The following is a 16,507-nucleotide window of genomic DNA, read 5'->3' as shown; positions in this document are numbered from 1 at the left end:
TTACCTGAAAGTATCATCCAGTTTGGGTGAAAAAATAGTTGCTGAGATTTCTGGAGACTCGCAGTTTTGGGGAGCTTGGCAACCCCTTTCAATGAAAGTGTTTCTCCTCAGTCACTGCTGAGTGCTACATCAATAGGAAACAGAACATAGAGATAGAACGTGAAACTGCTTCACTGTGTCAAGTTTCAAGAAGCTAGCACAAACCGTGTTTGGTTTAGAGTTCCAAATACATCTATCAATATAGGAGAAAACAGAGTGAAACACCAAAATTCAAACTGTTACTGGAAACGAACGCTTCAACATAGAAGAACGAAATTTTGGGAACCCAGTGGGCTTAGCGTACTCATCATTACCTGAAAGTATCATCCAGTTTGGGTGAAAAAATAGATGCTGAAATTTCTGGAGACTCATAATTTTTGGAAGCTTGGCAACCCCTTTCAATGAAAATGTTTCTCCACAGTCACTGCTTAGGGCTACATCACGAGGAGACAGAACATAGAGATAGAACTTGAAACTGCTTTATTGTGTCAAGTTTCAAGAAGCTAGCACAAACCGTGTTTGATTTAGAGTTCCAAATACATCTATCAATATAGGAGAAAACAGAGTAAAACGCCAAAATTCAAACTGTTACTGGAATCGAACGCTTCAACATAGAAGAACGAAATTTGGCGAACCAAGTGGGCTTAGTGTACTGATCATTACCTGAAAGTATCATCCAGGTTGGGTGAAATCATAGTTGCTGAGATTTCTGGAGACTCGTAATTTCTGGAAGCTTGGCAACCCCTGTCAATGAAAGTATTTCTCCCCAGTCACTGCTTAGGGCTACATCCAGAGGAAACAGAACATAGAGATAGAACGTGAAACTGCTTTACTGTGTCAAGTTTCAAGAAGCTAGCACAAACCGTGTTTGATTTAGAGTTCCAAATACATCTATCAATATAGGAGAAAACAGAGTAAACGCCAAAATTCAAACTGTTACTGGAAACGAACGATTCAACATAGAAGAACGAAATTTGGGGAACCAAGTGGGCTTAGTGTACTGATCATTACCTGAAAGTATCATCCAGTTTGGGTTAAAAAATAGTTGCTGAGATTTCTGGAGACTCGCAATTTTGGGAAGCTTGGCAACCCCTTTCAATGAAAGTGTTTCTCCTCAGTCACTGCTGAGTGCTACATCGAAGAGGAAACAGAACATAAAGATAGAACGTGAAACTGCTTTACTGTGTCAAGTTTCAAGAAGCTAGCACAAACCGTGTTTGGTTTAGAGTTCCAAATACATCTATCAATATAGGAGAAAACAGAGTGAAACGCCAAAATTCAAACTGTTACTGGAAACGAACGCTTCAACATAGAAGAACGAAATTTGGCGAACCAAGTGGGCTTAGTGTACTGATCATTACCTGAAAGTATCATCATGTAGGGTGAAATCATAGTTGCTGAGATTTCTGGAGACTCGTAATTTCTGGAAGCTTGGCAACCCCTTTCAATGAAAGTGTTTCTCCTCAGTCACTGCTGAGTGCTACATCAAGAGGAAAGAAAACATAGAGATAGAACTTGAAACTGCTTTACTGTGTCAAGTTTCAAGAAGCTAGCACAAACCGTGTTTGATTTAGAGTTCCAAATACATCTGTCAGTATAGGAGAAAACAGAGTGAAACGCCAAAATTCAAACAGTTACTGGAAGTGAACGCTTCAACATAAAAGAACGAAATTTGGGGAACCAAGTGAGCTTAGTGTACTGATCATTACCTGAAAGTATCATCCAGTTTGGGTGAAAAAATAGTTGCTGAGATTTCTGGAGACTCGCAGTTTTGGGGAGCTTGGCAACCCCTTTCAATGAAAGTGTTTCTCCTCAGTCACTGCTGAGTGCTACATCAAGAGGAAACAGAACATAGAGATAGAACGTGAAACTGCTTTACTGTGTCAAGTTTCAAGAAGCTAGCACAAACCGTGTTTGGTATAGAGTTCCAAATACATGTATCAATATAGGAGAAAACAGAGTGAAACGCCAAAATTCAAACTGTTACTGGAAACGAACGCTTTAACATAGAAGAACGAAATTTGGGGAACCAAGTGGGCTTAGTGTACTGATCATTACCTGAAAGTATCATCCAGTTTGGGTTAAAAAATAGTTGCTGAGATTTCTGGAGACTCGCAATTTTGGGAAGCTTGGCAACCCCTTTCAATGAAAGTGTTTCTCCTCAGTCACTGCTGAGTGCTACATCAAGAGGAAACAGAACATAGATATAGAACGTGAAACTGCTTTACTGTGTCAAGTTTCAAGAAGCTAGCACAAACCGTGTTTGGTTTAGAGTTCCAAATACATCTATCAATATAGGAGAAAACAGAGTGAAACGCCAAAATTCAAACTGTTACTGGAAACGACGCTTCAACATAGAAGAACGAAATTTGGGGAACCCAGTGGGCTTAGCGTACTCATCATTACCTGAAAGTATCATCCAGTTTGGGTGAAATCATAGTTGCTGAGATTTCTGGAGACTCGTAATTTCTGGAAGCTTGGCAACCTCTGTCAATGAAAGTATTTTTCCCCAGTCACTGCTTAGGTCTACATCCAGAAGAAACAGAACATAGTGATAGAACGTGAAACTGCTTTACTGTGTCAAGTTTCAAGAAGCTAGCACAAACCGTGTTTGATTTAGAGTTCCAAATACATCTGTCAGTATAGGAGAAAACAGAGTGAAACGCCAAAATTCAAACAGTTACTGGAAGCGAACGCATCAACATAGAAGAACGAAATTTGGGGAACCAAGTGGGCTTAGTGTACTGATCATTACCTGAAAGTATCATCCAGTTTGGGTGAAATCATAGTTGCTGAGATTTCTGGAGACTCGTAATTTCTGGAAGCTTGGCAACCCCTTTCAATGAAAGTGTTTCTCCTCAGTCACTGCTGGGTGCTACATCAAGAGGAAAGAAAACATAGAGATAGAACTTGAAACTGCTTTACTGTGTCAAGTTTCAAGAAGCTAGCACAAACCGTGTTTGATTTAGAGTTCCAAATACATCTGTCAGTATAGGAGAAAACAGAGTGAAACGCCAAAATTCAAACAGTTACTGGAAGTGAACGCTTCAACATAAAAGAACGAAATTTGGGGAACCAAGTGAGCTTAGTGTACTGATCATTACCTGAAAGTATCATCCAGTTTGGGTGAAAAAATAGTTGCTGAGATTTCTGGAGACTCGCAGTTTTGGGGAGCTTGGCAACCCCTTTCAATGAAAGTGTTTCTCCTCAGTCACTGCTGAGTGCTACATCAAGAGGAAACAGAACATAGAGATAGAACGTGAAACTGCTTTACTGTGTCAAGTTTCAAGAAGCTAGCACAAACCGTGTTTGGTTTAGAGTTCCAAATACATCTATCAATATAGGAGAAAACAGAGTGAAACGCCAAAATTCAAACTGTTACTGGAAACGAACGCTTCAACATAGAAGAACGAAATTTTGGGAACCCAGTGGGCTTAGCGTACTCATCATTACCTGAAAGTATCATCCAGTTTGGGTGAAAAAATAGATGCTGAGATTTCTGGAGACTCGTAATTTTTTGAAGCTTGTCAACCCCTTTCAATGAAAGTGTTTCTCCCCAGTCACTGCTTAGGGCTACATCAAGAGGAGACAGAACATAGAGATAGAACTTGAAACTGCTTTATTGTGTCAAGTTTCAAGAAGCTAGCACAAACCGTGTTTGATTTAGAGTTCCAAATACATCTGTCAGTATAGGAGAAAACAGAGTGAAACGCCAAAATTCAAACAGTTACTGGAAGTGAACGCTTCAACATAAAAGAACGAAATTTGGGGAACCAAGTGAGCTTAGTGTACTGATCATTACCTGAAAGTATCATCCAGTTTGGGTGAAAAAATAGTTGCTGAGATTTCTGGAGACTCGCAATTTTGGGAAGCTTGGCAACCCCTTTCAATGAAAGTGTTTCTCCTCAGTCACTGCTGAGTGCTACATCAAGAGGAAACAGAACATAGAGATAGAACGTGAAACTGCTTTACTGTGTCAAGTTTCAAGAAGCTAGCACAAACCGTGTTTGGTTTAGAGTTCCAAATACATCTATCAATATAGGAGAAAACAGAGTGAAACGCCAAAATTCAAACTGTTACTGGAAACGAACGCTTCAACATAGAAGAACGAAATTTGGGGAACCAAGTGGGCTTAGTGTACCTATTATTACCTGAAAGTATCATCCAGTTTGGGTGAAATCATGGTTGCTGAGATTTCTGGAGACTCGTAATTTCTGGAAGCTTGGCAACCCCTATCAATGAAAGTATTTCTCCCCAGTCACTGCTTAGGGCTACATCCAGAGGAAACAGAACATAGAGATAGAACATGAAACTGCTTTACTGTGTCAAGTTTCAAGAAGCTAGCACAAACCGTGTTTGATTTAGAGTTCCAAATACATCTGTCAGTATAGGAGAAAACAGGGTGAAACGCCAAAATTCAAACAGTTACTGGAAGCGAACGCTTCAACATAAAAGAACGAAATTTGGGGAACCAAGTGAGCTTAGTGTACTGATCATTACCTGAAAGTATCATCCAGTTTGGGTGAAAAAATAGTTGCTGAGATTTCTGGAGACTCGCAATTTTGGGAAGCTTGGCAACCCCTTTCAATGAAAGTGTTTCTCCTCAGTCACTGCTGAGTGCTACATCAAGAGGAAACAGAACATAGAGATAGAACGTGAAACTGCTTTACTGTGTCAAGTTTCAAGAAGCTAGCACAAACCGTGTTTGGTTTAGAGTTCCAAATACATCTATCAATATAGGAGAAAACAGAGTGAAACGCCAAAATTCAAACTGTTACTGGAAACGAACGCTTTAACATAGAAGAACGAAATTTGGGGAACCAAGTGGGCTTAGTGTACTGATCATTACCTGAAAGTATCATCCAGTTTGGGTTAAAAAATAGTTGCTGAGATTTCTGGAGACTCGCAATTTTGGGAAGCTTGGCAACCCCTTTCAATGAAAGTGTTTCTCCTCAGTCACTGCTGAGTGCTACATCAAAAGGAAACAGAACATAGATATAGAACGTGAAACTGCTTTACTGTGTCAAGTTTAAAGAAGCTAGCACAAACCGTGTTTGGTTTAGAGTTCCAAATACATGTATCAATATAGGAGAAAACAGAGTGAAACGCCAAAATTCAAACTGTTACTGGAAACGAACGCTTCAACATAGAAGAACGAAATTTGGGGAACCCAGTGGGCTTAGCGTACTCATCATTACCTGAAAGTATCATCAAGTTTGGGTGAAAAAATAGATGCTGAGATTTCTGGAGACTCGTAATTTTTGGAAGCTTGGCAACCCCTTTCAATGAAAGTGTTTCTCCCCAGTCACTGCTTAGGGCTACATCAAGAGGATACAGAACATAGTGATAGAACGTGAAACTGCTTTACTGTGTCAAGTTTCAAGAAGCTAGCACAAACCGTGTTTGATTTAGAGTTCCAAATACATCTGTCAGTATAGGAGAAAACAGAGTGAAACGCCAAAATTCAAACAGTTACTGGAAGTGAACGCTTCAACATAAAAGAACGAAATTTGGGGAACCAAGTGAGCTTAGTGTACTGATCATTACCTGAAAGTATCATCCAGTTTGGGTGAAATCATAGTTGCTGAGATTTCTGGAGACTCGTAATTTCTGGAAGCTTGGCAACCCCTTTCAATGAAAGTGTTTCTCCTCAGTCACTGCTGAGTGCTACATCAAGAGGAAAGAAAACATAGAGATAGAACTTGAAACTGCTTTACTGTGTCAAGTTTCAAGAAGGTAGCACAAACCGTGTTTGACTTAGAGTTCGAAATACATCTGTCAGTATAGGAGAAAACAGAGTGAAACGCCAAAATTCAAACAGTTACTGGAAGTGAACGCTTCAACATAAAAGAACGAAATTTGGGGAACCAAGTGAGCTTAGTGTACTGATCATTACCTGAAAGTATCATCCAGTTTGGGTGAAAAAATAGTTGCTGAGATTTCTGGAGACTCGCAGTTTTGGGGAGCTTGGCAACCCCTTTCAATGAAAGTGTTTCTCCGCAGTCACTGCTGAGTGCTACATCAAGAGGAAACAGAACATAGAGATAGAACGTGAAACTGCTTCACTGTGTCAAGTTTCAAGAAGCTAGCACAAACCGTGTTTGGTTTAGAGTTCCAAATACATCTATCAATATAGGAGAAAACAGAGTGAAACACCAAAATTCAAACTGTTACTGGAAACGAACGCTTCAACATAGAAGAACGAAATTTTGGGAACCCAGTGGGCTTAGCGTACTCATCATTACCTGAAAGTATCATCCAGTTTGGGTGAAAAAATAGATGCTGAGATTTCTGGAGACTCATAATTTTTGGAAGCTTGGCAACCCCTTTCAATGAAAGTGTTTCTCCACAGTCACTGCTTAGGGCTACATCAAGAGGAGACAGAACATAGAGATAGAACTTGAAACTGCTTTATTGTGTCAAGTTTCAAGAAGCTAGCACAAACCGTGTTTGATTTAGAGTTCCAAATACATCTATCAATATAGGAGAAAACAGAGTAAAACGCCAAAATTCAAACTGTTACTGGAATCGAACGCTTCAACATAGAAGAACGAAATTTGGCGAACCAAGTGGGCTTAGTGTACTGATCATTACCTGAAAGTATCATCCAGGTTGGGTGAAATCATAGTTGCTGAGATTTCTGGAGACTCGTAATTTCTGGAAGCTTGGCAACCCCTGTAAATGAAAGTATTTCTCCCCAGTCACTGCTTAGGGCTACATCCAGAGGAAACAGAACATAGAGATAGAACGTGAAACTGCTTTACTGTGTCAAGTTTCAAGAAGCTAGCACAAACCGTGTTTGATTTAGAGTTCCAAATACATCTATCAATATAGGAGAAAACAGAGTAAACGCCAAAATTCAAACTGTTACTGGAAACGAACGATTCAACATAGAAGAACGAAATTTGGGGAACCAAGTGGGCTTAGTGTACTGATCATTACCTGAAAGTATCATCCAGTTTGGGTTAAAAAATAGTTGCTGAGATTTCTGGAGACTCGCAATTTTGGGAAGCTTGGCAACCCCTTTCAATGAAAGTGTTTCTCCTCAGTCACTGCTGAGTGCTACATCAAAGAGGAAACAGAACATAAAGATAGAACGTGAAACTGCTTTACTGTGTCAAGTTTCAAGAAGCTAGCACAAACCGTGTTTGGTTTAGAGTTCCAAATACATCTATCAATATAGGAGAAAACAGAGTGAAACGCCAAAATTCAAACTGTTACTGGAAACGAACGCTTCAACATAGAAGAACGAAATTTGGCGAACCAAGTGGGCTTAGTGTACTGATCATTACCTGAAAGTATCATCCAGTATGGGTGAAATCATAGTTGCTGAGATTTCTGGAGACTCGTAATTTCTGGAAGCTTGGCAACCCCTTTCAATGAAAGTATTTCTCCCCAGTCACTGCTTAGGGCTACATCAAGAGGAAACAGAACATAGAGATAGAACGTGAAACTGCTTTAGTGTGTCAAGTTTCAAGAAGCTAGCACAAACCGTGTTTGATTTAGAGTTCCAAATACATCTGTCAGTATAGGAGAAAACAGAGTGAAACGCCAAAATTCAAACTGTTACTGGAAACGAACGCTTCAACATAGAAGAACGAAATTTGGCGAACCAAGTGGGCTTAGTGTACTGATCATTACCTGAAAGTATCATCATGTAGGGTGAAATCATAGTTGCTGAGATTTCGGGAGACTCGTAATTTCTGGAAGCTTGGCAACCCCTTTCAATGAAAGTGTTTCTCCTCAGTCACTGCTGAGTGCTACATCACGAGGAAAGAAAACATAGAGATAGAACTTGAAACTGCTTTACTGTGTCAAGTTTCAAGAAGCTAGCACAAACCGTGTTTGATTTAGAGTTCCAAATACATCTGTCAGTATAGGAGAAAACAGAGTGAAACGCCAAAATTCAAACAGTTACTGGAAGTGAACGCTTCAACATAAAAGAACGAAATTTGGGGAACCAAGTGAGCTTAGTGTACTGATCATTACCTGAAAGTATCATCCAGTTTGGGTGAAAAAATAGTTGCTGAGATTTCTGGAGACTCGCAATTTTGGGAAGCTTGGCAACCCCTTTCAATGAAAGTGTTTCTCCTCAGTCACTGCTGAGTGCTACATCAAGAGGAAACAGAACATAGAGATAGAACGTGAAACTCCTTTACTGTGTCAAGTTTCAAGAAGCTAGCACAAACCGTGTTTGGTTTAGAGTTACAAATACATGTATCAATATAGGAGAAAACAGAGTGAAACGCCAAAATTCAAACTGTTACTGGAAACGAACGCTTTAACATAGAAGAACGAAATTTGGGGAACCAAATGGGCTTAGTGTACTGATCATTACCTGAAAGTATCATCCAGTTTGGGTTAAAAAATAGTTGCTGAGATTTCTGGAGACTCGCAATTTTGGGAAGCTTGGCAACCCCTTTCAATGAAAGTGTTTCTCCTCAGTCACTGCTGAGTGCTACATCAAGAGGAAACAGAACATAGATATAGAACGTGAAACTGCTTTACTGTGTCAAGTTTCAAGAAGCTAGCACAAACCGTGTTTGGTTTAGAGTTCCAAATACATCTATCAATATAGGAGAAAACAGAGTGAAACGCCAAAATTCAAACTGTTACTGGAAACGAACGCTTCAACATAGAAGAACGAAATTTGGGGAACACAGTGGGCTTAGCGTACTCATCATTACCTGAAAGTATCATCAAGTTTGGGTGAAAAAATAGATGCTGAGATTTCTGGAGACTCGTAATTTTTGGAAGCTTGGCAACCCCTTTCAATGAAAGTGTTTCTCCCCAGTCACTGCTTAGGGCTACATCAAGAGGAGACAGAACATAGAGATAGAACGTGAAACTGCATTACTGTGTCAAGTTTCAAGAAGGTAGCACAAACCGTGTTTGGTTTAGAGTTCCAAATACATCTATCAATATAGGAGAAAACAGAGTGAAACGCCAAAATTCAAACTGTTACTGGAAACGAACGCTTCAACATAGAAGAACGAAATTTGGGGAACCAAGTGGGCTTAGTGTACTGATCATTACCTGAAAGTATCATCCAGTTTGGGTTAAAAAATAGTTGCTGAGATTTCTGGAGACTCGCAATTTTGGGAAGCTTGGCAACCCCTTTCAATGAAAGTGTTTCTCCTCAGTCACTGCTGAGTGCTACATCGAAGAGGAAACAGAACATAGAGATAGAACGTGAAACTGCTTTACTGTGTCAAGTTTCAAGAAGCTAGCACAAACCGTGTTTGGTTTAGAGTTCCAAATACATCTATCAATATAGGAGAAAACAGAGTGAAACACCAAAATTCAAACTGTTACTGGAAACGAACGCATCAACATAGAAGAACGAAATTTGGCGAACCAAATGGGCTTAGTGTACTGATCATTACCTGAAAGTATCATCCAGTATGGGTGAAATCATAGTTGCTGAGATTTCTGGAGACTCGTAATTTCTGGAAGCTTGGCAACCCCTTTCAATGAAAGTATTTCTCCCCAGTCACTGCTTAGGGCTACATCAAGAGGAAACAGAACATAGAGATAGAACGTGAAACTGCTTTAGTGTGTCAAGTTTCAAGAAGCTAGCACAAACCGTGTTTGATTTAGAGTTCCAAATACATCTGTCAGTATAGGAGAAAACAGAGTGAAACGCCAAAATTCAAACAGTTACTGGAAGCGAACGCTTCAACATAAAAGAACGAAATTTGGGGAACCAAGTGAGCTTAGTGTACTGATCATTACCTGAAAGTATCATCCAGTTTGGGTGAAAAAATAGTTGCTGAGATTTCTGGAGACCCGCAATTTTGGGAAGCTTGGGAACCCCTTTCAATGAAAGTGTTTCTCCTCAGTCACTGCTGAGTGCTACATCAAGAGGAAAGAGAATATATAGATAGAACTTGAAACTGCTTTACTGTGTCAAGTTTGAAGAAGGTAGCACAAACCGTGTTTGATTTAGAGTTCCAAATACATCTATCAATATAGGAGAAAACAGAGTGAAACGCCAAAATTCAAACAGTTACTGGAAGCGAACGCTTCAACATAAAAGAACGAAATTTGGGGAACCAAGTGAGCTTAGTGTACTGATCATTACCTGAAAGTATCATCCAGTTTGGGTTAAAAAATAGTTGCTGAGATTTCTGGAGACTCGCAATTTTGGGAAGCTTGGCAACCCCTTTCAATGAAAGTGTTTCTCCTCAGTCACTGCTGAGTGCTACATCAAGAGGAAACAGAACATAGAGATAGAACGTGAAACTGCTTTACTGTGTCAAGTTTCAAGAAGCTAGCACAAACCGTGTTTGGTTTAGAGTTCCAAATACATGTATCAATATAGGAGAAAACAGAGTGAAACGCCAAAATTCAAACTGTTACTGGAAACGAACGCTTTAACATAGAAGAACGAAATTTGGGGCACCAAGTGGGCTTAGTGTACTGATCATTACCTGAAAGTATCATCCAGTTTGGGTTAAAAAATAGTTGCTGAGATTTCTGGAGACTCGCAATTTTGGGAAGCTTGGCAACCCCTTTCAATGAAAGTGTTTCTCCTCAGTCACTGCTGAGTGCTACATCAAAAGGAAACAGAACATAGATATAGAACGTGAAACTGCTTTACTGTGTCAAGTTTAAAGAAGCTAGCACAAACCGTGTTTGGTTTAGAGTTCCAAATACATGTATCAATATAGGAGAAAACAGAGTGAAACGCCAAAATTCAAACTGTTACTGGAAACGAACGCTTCAACATAGAAGAACGAAATTTGGGGAACCCAGTGGGCTTAGCGTACTCATCATTACCTGAAAGTATCATCAAGTTTGGGTGAAAAAATAGATGCTGAGATTTCTGGAGACTCGTAATTTTTGGAAGCTTGGCAACCCCTTTCAATGAAAGTGTTTCTCCCCAGTCACTGCTTAGGGCTACATCAAGAGGATACAGAACATAGTGATAGAACGTGAAACTGCTTTACTGTGTCAAGTTTCAAGAAGCTAGCACAAACCGTGTTTGATTTAGAGTTCCAAATACATCTGTCAGTATAGGAGAAAACAGAGTGAAACGCCAAAATTCAAACAGTTACTGGAAGTGAACGCTTCAACATAAAAGAACGAAATTTGGGGAACCAAGTGAGCTTAGTGTACTGATCATTACCTGAAAGTATCATCCAGTTTGGGTGAAATCATAGTTGCTGAGATTTCTGGAGACTCATAATTTCTGGAAGCTTGGCAACCCCTTTCAATGAAAGTGTTTCTCCTCAGTCACTGCTGAGTGCTACATCAAGAGGAAAGAAAACATAGAGATAGAACTTGAAACTGCTTTACTGTGTCAAGTTTCAAGAAGGTAGCACAAACCGTGTTTGACTTAGAGTTCGAAATACATCTGTCAGTATAGGAGAAAACAGATGAAACGCCAAAATTCAAACAGTTACTGGAAGTGAACGCTTCAACATAAAAGAACGAAATTTGGGGAACCAAGTGAGCTTAGTGTACTGATCATTACCTGAAAGTATCATCCAGTTTGGGTGAAAAAATAGTTGCTGAGATTTCTGGAGACTCGCAGTTTTGGGGAGCTTGGCAACCCCTTTCAATGAAAGTGTTTCTCCTCAGTCACTGCTGAGTGCTACATCAAGAGGAAACAGAACATAGAGATAGAACGTGAAACTGCTTCACTGTGTCAAGTTTCAAGAAGCTAGCACAAACCGTGTTTGGTTTAGAGTTCCAAATACATCTATCAATATAGGAGAAAACAGAGTAAACGCCAAAATTCAAACTGTTACTGGAAACGAACGATTCAACATAGAAGAACGAAATTTGGGGGAACCAAGTGGGCTTAGTGTACTGATCATTACCTGAAAGTATCATCCAGTTTGGGTTAAAAAATAGTTGCTGAGATTTCTGGAGACTCGCAATTTTGGGAAGCTTGGCAACCCCTTTCAATGAAAGTGTTTCTCCTCAGTCACTGCTGAGTGCTACATCGAAGAGGAAACAGAACATAAAGATAGAACGTGAAACTGCTTTACTGTGTCAAGTTTCAAGAAGCTAGCACAAACCGTGTTTGGTTTAGAGTTCCAAATACATCTATCAATATAGGAGAAAACAGAGTGAAACGCCAAAATTCAAACTGTTACTGGAAACGAACGCTTCAACATAGAAGAACGAAATTTGGCGAACCAAGTGGGCTTAGTGTACTGATCATTACCTGAAAGTATCATCCAGTATGGGTGAAATCATAGTTGCTGAGATTTCTGGAGACTCGTAATTTCTGGAAGCTTGGCAACCCCTTTCAATGAAAGTATTTCTCCCCAGTCACTGCTTAGGGCTACATCAAGAGGAAACAGAACATAGAGATAGAACGTGAAACTGCTTTAGTGTGTCAAGTTTCAAGAAGCTAGCACAAACCGTGTTTGATTTAGAGTTCCAAATACATCTGTCAGTATAGGAGAAAACAGAGTGAAACGCCAAAATTCAAACTGTTACTGGAAACGAACGCTTCAACATAGAAAAACGAAATTTGGCGAACCAAGTGGGCTTAGTGTACTGATCATTACCTGAAAGTATCATCATGTAGGGTGAAATCATAGTTGCTGAGATTTCTGGAGACTCGTAATTTCTGGAAGCTTGGCAACCCCTTTCAATGAAAGTGTTTCTCCTCAGTCACTGCTGAGTGCTACATCAAGAGGAAAGAAAACATAGAGATAGAACTTGAAACTGCTTTACTGTGTCAAGTTTCAAGAAGCTAGCACAAACCGTGTTTGATTTAGAGTTCCAAATACATCTGTCAGTATAGGAGAAAACAGAGTGAAACGCCAAAATTCAAACAGTTACTGGAAGTGAACGCTTCAACATAAAAGAACGAAATTTGGGGAACCAAGTGAGCTTAGTGTACTGATCATTACCTGAAAGTATCATCCAGTTTGGGTGAAAAAATAGTTGCTGAGATTTCTGGAGACTCGCAATTTTGGGAAGCTTGGCAACCCCTTTCAATGAAAGTGTTTCTCCTCAGTCACTGCTGAGTGCTACATCAAGAGGAAACAGAACATAGATATAGAACGTGAAACTGCTTTACTGTGTCAAGTTTCAAGAAGCTAGCACAAACCGTGTTTGGTTTAGAGTTCCAAATACATCTATCAATATAGGAGAAAACAGAGTGAAACGCCAAAATTCAAACTGTTACTGGAAACGAACGCTTCAACATAGAAGAACGAAATTTGGGGAACACAGTGGGCTTAGCGTACTCATCATTACCTGAAAGTATCATCAAGTTTGGGTGAAAAAATAGATGCTGCGATTTCTGGAGACTCGTAATTTTTGGAAGCTTGGCAACCCCTTTCAATGAAAGTGTTTCTCCCCAGTCACTGCTTAGGGCTACATCAAGAGGAGACAGAACATAGAGATAGAACGTGAAACTGCATTACTGTGTCAAGTTTCAAGAAGCTAGCACAAACCGTGTTTGGTTTAGAGTTCCAAATACATCTATCAATATAGGAGAAAACAGAGTGAAACGCCAAAATTCAAACTGTTACTGGAAACGAACGCTTCAACATAGAAGAACGAAATTTGGGGAACCAAGTGGGCTTAGTGTACTGATCATTACCTGAAAGTATCATCCAGTTTGGGTTAAAAAATAGTTGCTGAGATTTCTGGAGACTCGCAATTTTGGGAAGCTTGGCAACCCCTTTCAATGAAAGTGTTTCTCCTCAGTCACTGCTGAGTGCTACATCGAAGAGGAAACAGAACATAGAGATAGAACGTGAAACTGCTTTACTGTGTCAAGTTTCAAGAAGCTAGCACAAACCGTGTTTGGTTTAGAGTTCCAAATACATCTATCAATATAGGACAAAACAGAGTAAAACACCAAAATTCAAACTGTTACTGGAAACGAACGCATCAACATAGAAGAACGAAATTTGGCGAACCAAATGGGCTTAGTGTACTGATCATTACCTGAAAGTATCATCCAGTATGGGTGAAATCATAGTTGCTGAGATTTCTGGAGACTCGTAATTTCTGGAAGCTTGGCAACCCCTTTCAATGAAAGTATTTCTCCCCAGTCACTGCTTAGGGCTACAACAAGAGGAAACAGAACATAGAGATAGAACGTGAAACTGCTTTAGTGTGTCAAGTTTCAAGAAGCTAGCACAAACCGTGTTTGATTTAGAGTTCCAAATACATCTGTCAGTATAGGAGAAAACAGAGTGAAACGCCAAAATTCAAACAGTTACTGGAAGCGAACGCTTCAACATAAAAGAACGAAATTTGGGGAACCAAGTGAGCTTAGTGTACTGATCATTACCTGAAAGTATCATCCAGTTTGGGTGAAAAAATAGTTGCTGAGATTTCTGGAGACCCGCAATTTTGGGAAGCTTGGGAACCCCTTTCAATGAAAGTGTTTCTCCTCAGTCACTGCTGAGTGCTACATCAAGAGGAAAGAGAATATATAGATAGAACTTGAAACTGCTTTACTGTGTCAAGTTTGAAGAATGTAGCACAAACCGTGTTTGATTTAGAGTTCCAAATACATCTATCAATATAGGAGAAAACAGAGTGAAACGCCAAAATTCAAACTGTTACTGGAAACGAACGCTTCAACATAGAAGAACGAAATTTGGGGAACCAAGTGGGCTTAGTGTACCTATTATTACCTGAAAGTATCATCCAGTTTGGGTGAAATCATATTTTCTGAGATTTCTGGAGACTCGTAATTTCTGGAAGCTTGGCAACCCCTGTCAATGAAAGTATTTCTCCCCAGTCACTGCTTAGGGCTACATCCAGAGGAAACAGAACATAGAGATAGAACGTGAAACTGCTTTACTGTGTCAAGTTTCAAGAAGCTAGCACAAACCGTGTTTGATTTAGAGTTCCAAATACATCTGTCAGTATAGGAGAAAACAGAGTGAAACGCCAAAATTCAAACAGTTACTGGAAGCGAACGCTTCAACATAAAAGAACGAAATTTGGGGAACCAAGTGAGCTTAGTGTACTGATCATTACCTGAAAGTATCATCCAGTTTGGGTTAAAAAATAGTTGCTGAGATTTCTGGAGACTCGTAATTTCTGGAAGCTTGGCAACCCCTTTCAATGAAAGTGTTTCTCCTCAGTCACTGCTGAGTGCTACATCAAGAGGAAACAGAACATAGAGATAGAACGTGAAACTGCTTTACTGTGTCAAGTTTCAAGAAGCTAGCACAAACCGTGTTTGGTTTAGAGTTCCAAATACATCTATCAATATAGGAGAAAACAGAGTGAAACGCCAAAATTCAAACTGTTACTGGAAACGAACGCTTCAACATAGAAGAACGAAATTTGGGGAACCCAGTGGGCTTAGCGTACTCATCATTACCTGAAAGTATCATCAATTTGGGTGAAAAAATAGATGCTGAGATTTCTGGAGACTCGTAATTTTTGGAAGCTTGGCAACCCCTTTCAATGAAAGTGTTTTTCCCCAGTCACTGCTTAGGGCTACATCAAGAGGAGACAGAACATAGAGATAGAACGTGAAACTGCTTTACTGTGTCAAGTTTCAAGAAGCTAGCACAAACCGTGTTTGGGTTAGAGTTCCAAATACATCTATCAATATAGGAGAAAACAGAGTGAAACGCCAAAATTCAAACTGTTACTGGAAACGAACGCTTCAACATAGAAGAACGAAATTTGGGGAACCAAGTGGGCTTAGTGTACTGATCATTACCTGAAAGTATCATCCAGTTTGGGTGAAATCATAGTTGCTGAGATTTCTGGAGACTCGTAATTTCTGGAAGCTTGGCAACCTCGGTCAATGAAAGTATTTTTCCCCAGTCACTGCTTAGGGCTACATCCAGAGGAAACAGAACATAGAGATAGAACGTGAAACTGCTTTACTGTGTCAAGTTTCAAGAAGCTAGCACAAACCGTGTTTGATTTAGAGTTCCAAATACATCTGTCAGTATAGGAGAAAACAGAGTGAAACGCCAAAATTCAAACAGTTACTGGAAGCGAACGCTTCAACATAAAAGAACGAAATTTGGGGAACCAAGTGAGCTTAGTGTACTGATCATTACCTGAAAGTATCATCCAGTTTGGGTGAAAAAATAGTTGCTGAGATTTCTGGAGACTCGCAATTTTGGGAAGCTTGGCAACCCCTTTCAATGAAAGTGTTTCTCCTCAGTCACTGCTGAGTGCTATATCAAGAGGAAACAGAACATAGAGATAGAACGTGAAACTCCTTTACTGTGTCAAGTTTCAAGAAGCTAGCACAAACCGTGTTTGGTTTAGAGTTCCAAATACATGTATCAATATAGGAGAAAACAGAGTGAAACGCCAAAATTCAAACTGTTACTGGAAACGAACGCTTTAACATAGAAGAACGAAATTTGGGGAACCAAATGGGCTTAGTGTACTGATCATTACCTGAAAGTATCATCCAGTTTGGGTGAAATCATAGTTTCTGAGATTTCTGGAGACTCGTAATTTCTGGAAGCTTGGCAACCCCTGTCAATGAAAGTATTTCTCC

This window comes from Spermophilus citellus (assembly GCF_964194105.1).
Source record: "Spermophilus citellus genome assembly, chromosome: 1".
NCBI classification, from domain to species: Eukaryota; Metazoa; Chordata; class Mammalia; order Rodentia; family Sciuridae; genus Spermophilus; species Spermophilus citellus.
This window is presented reverse-complemented; position numbering follows the sequence as displayed.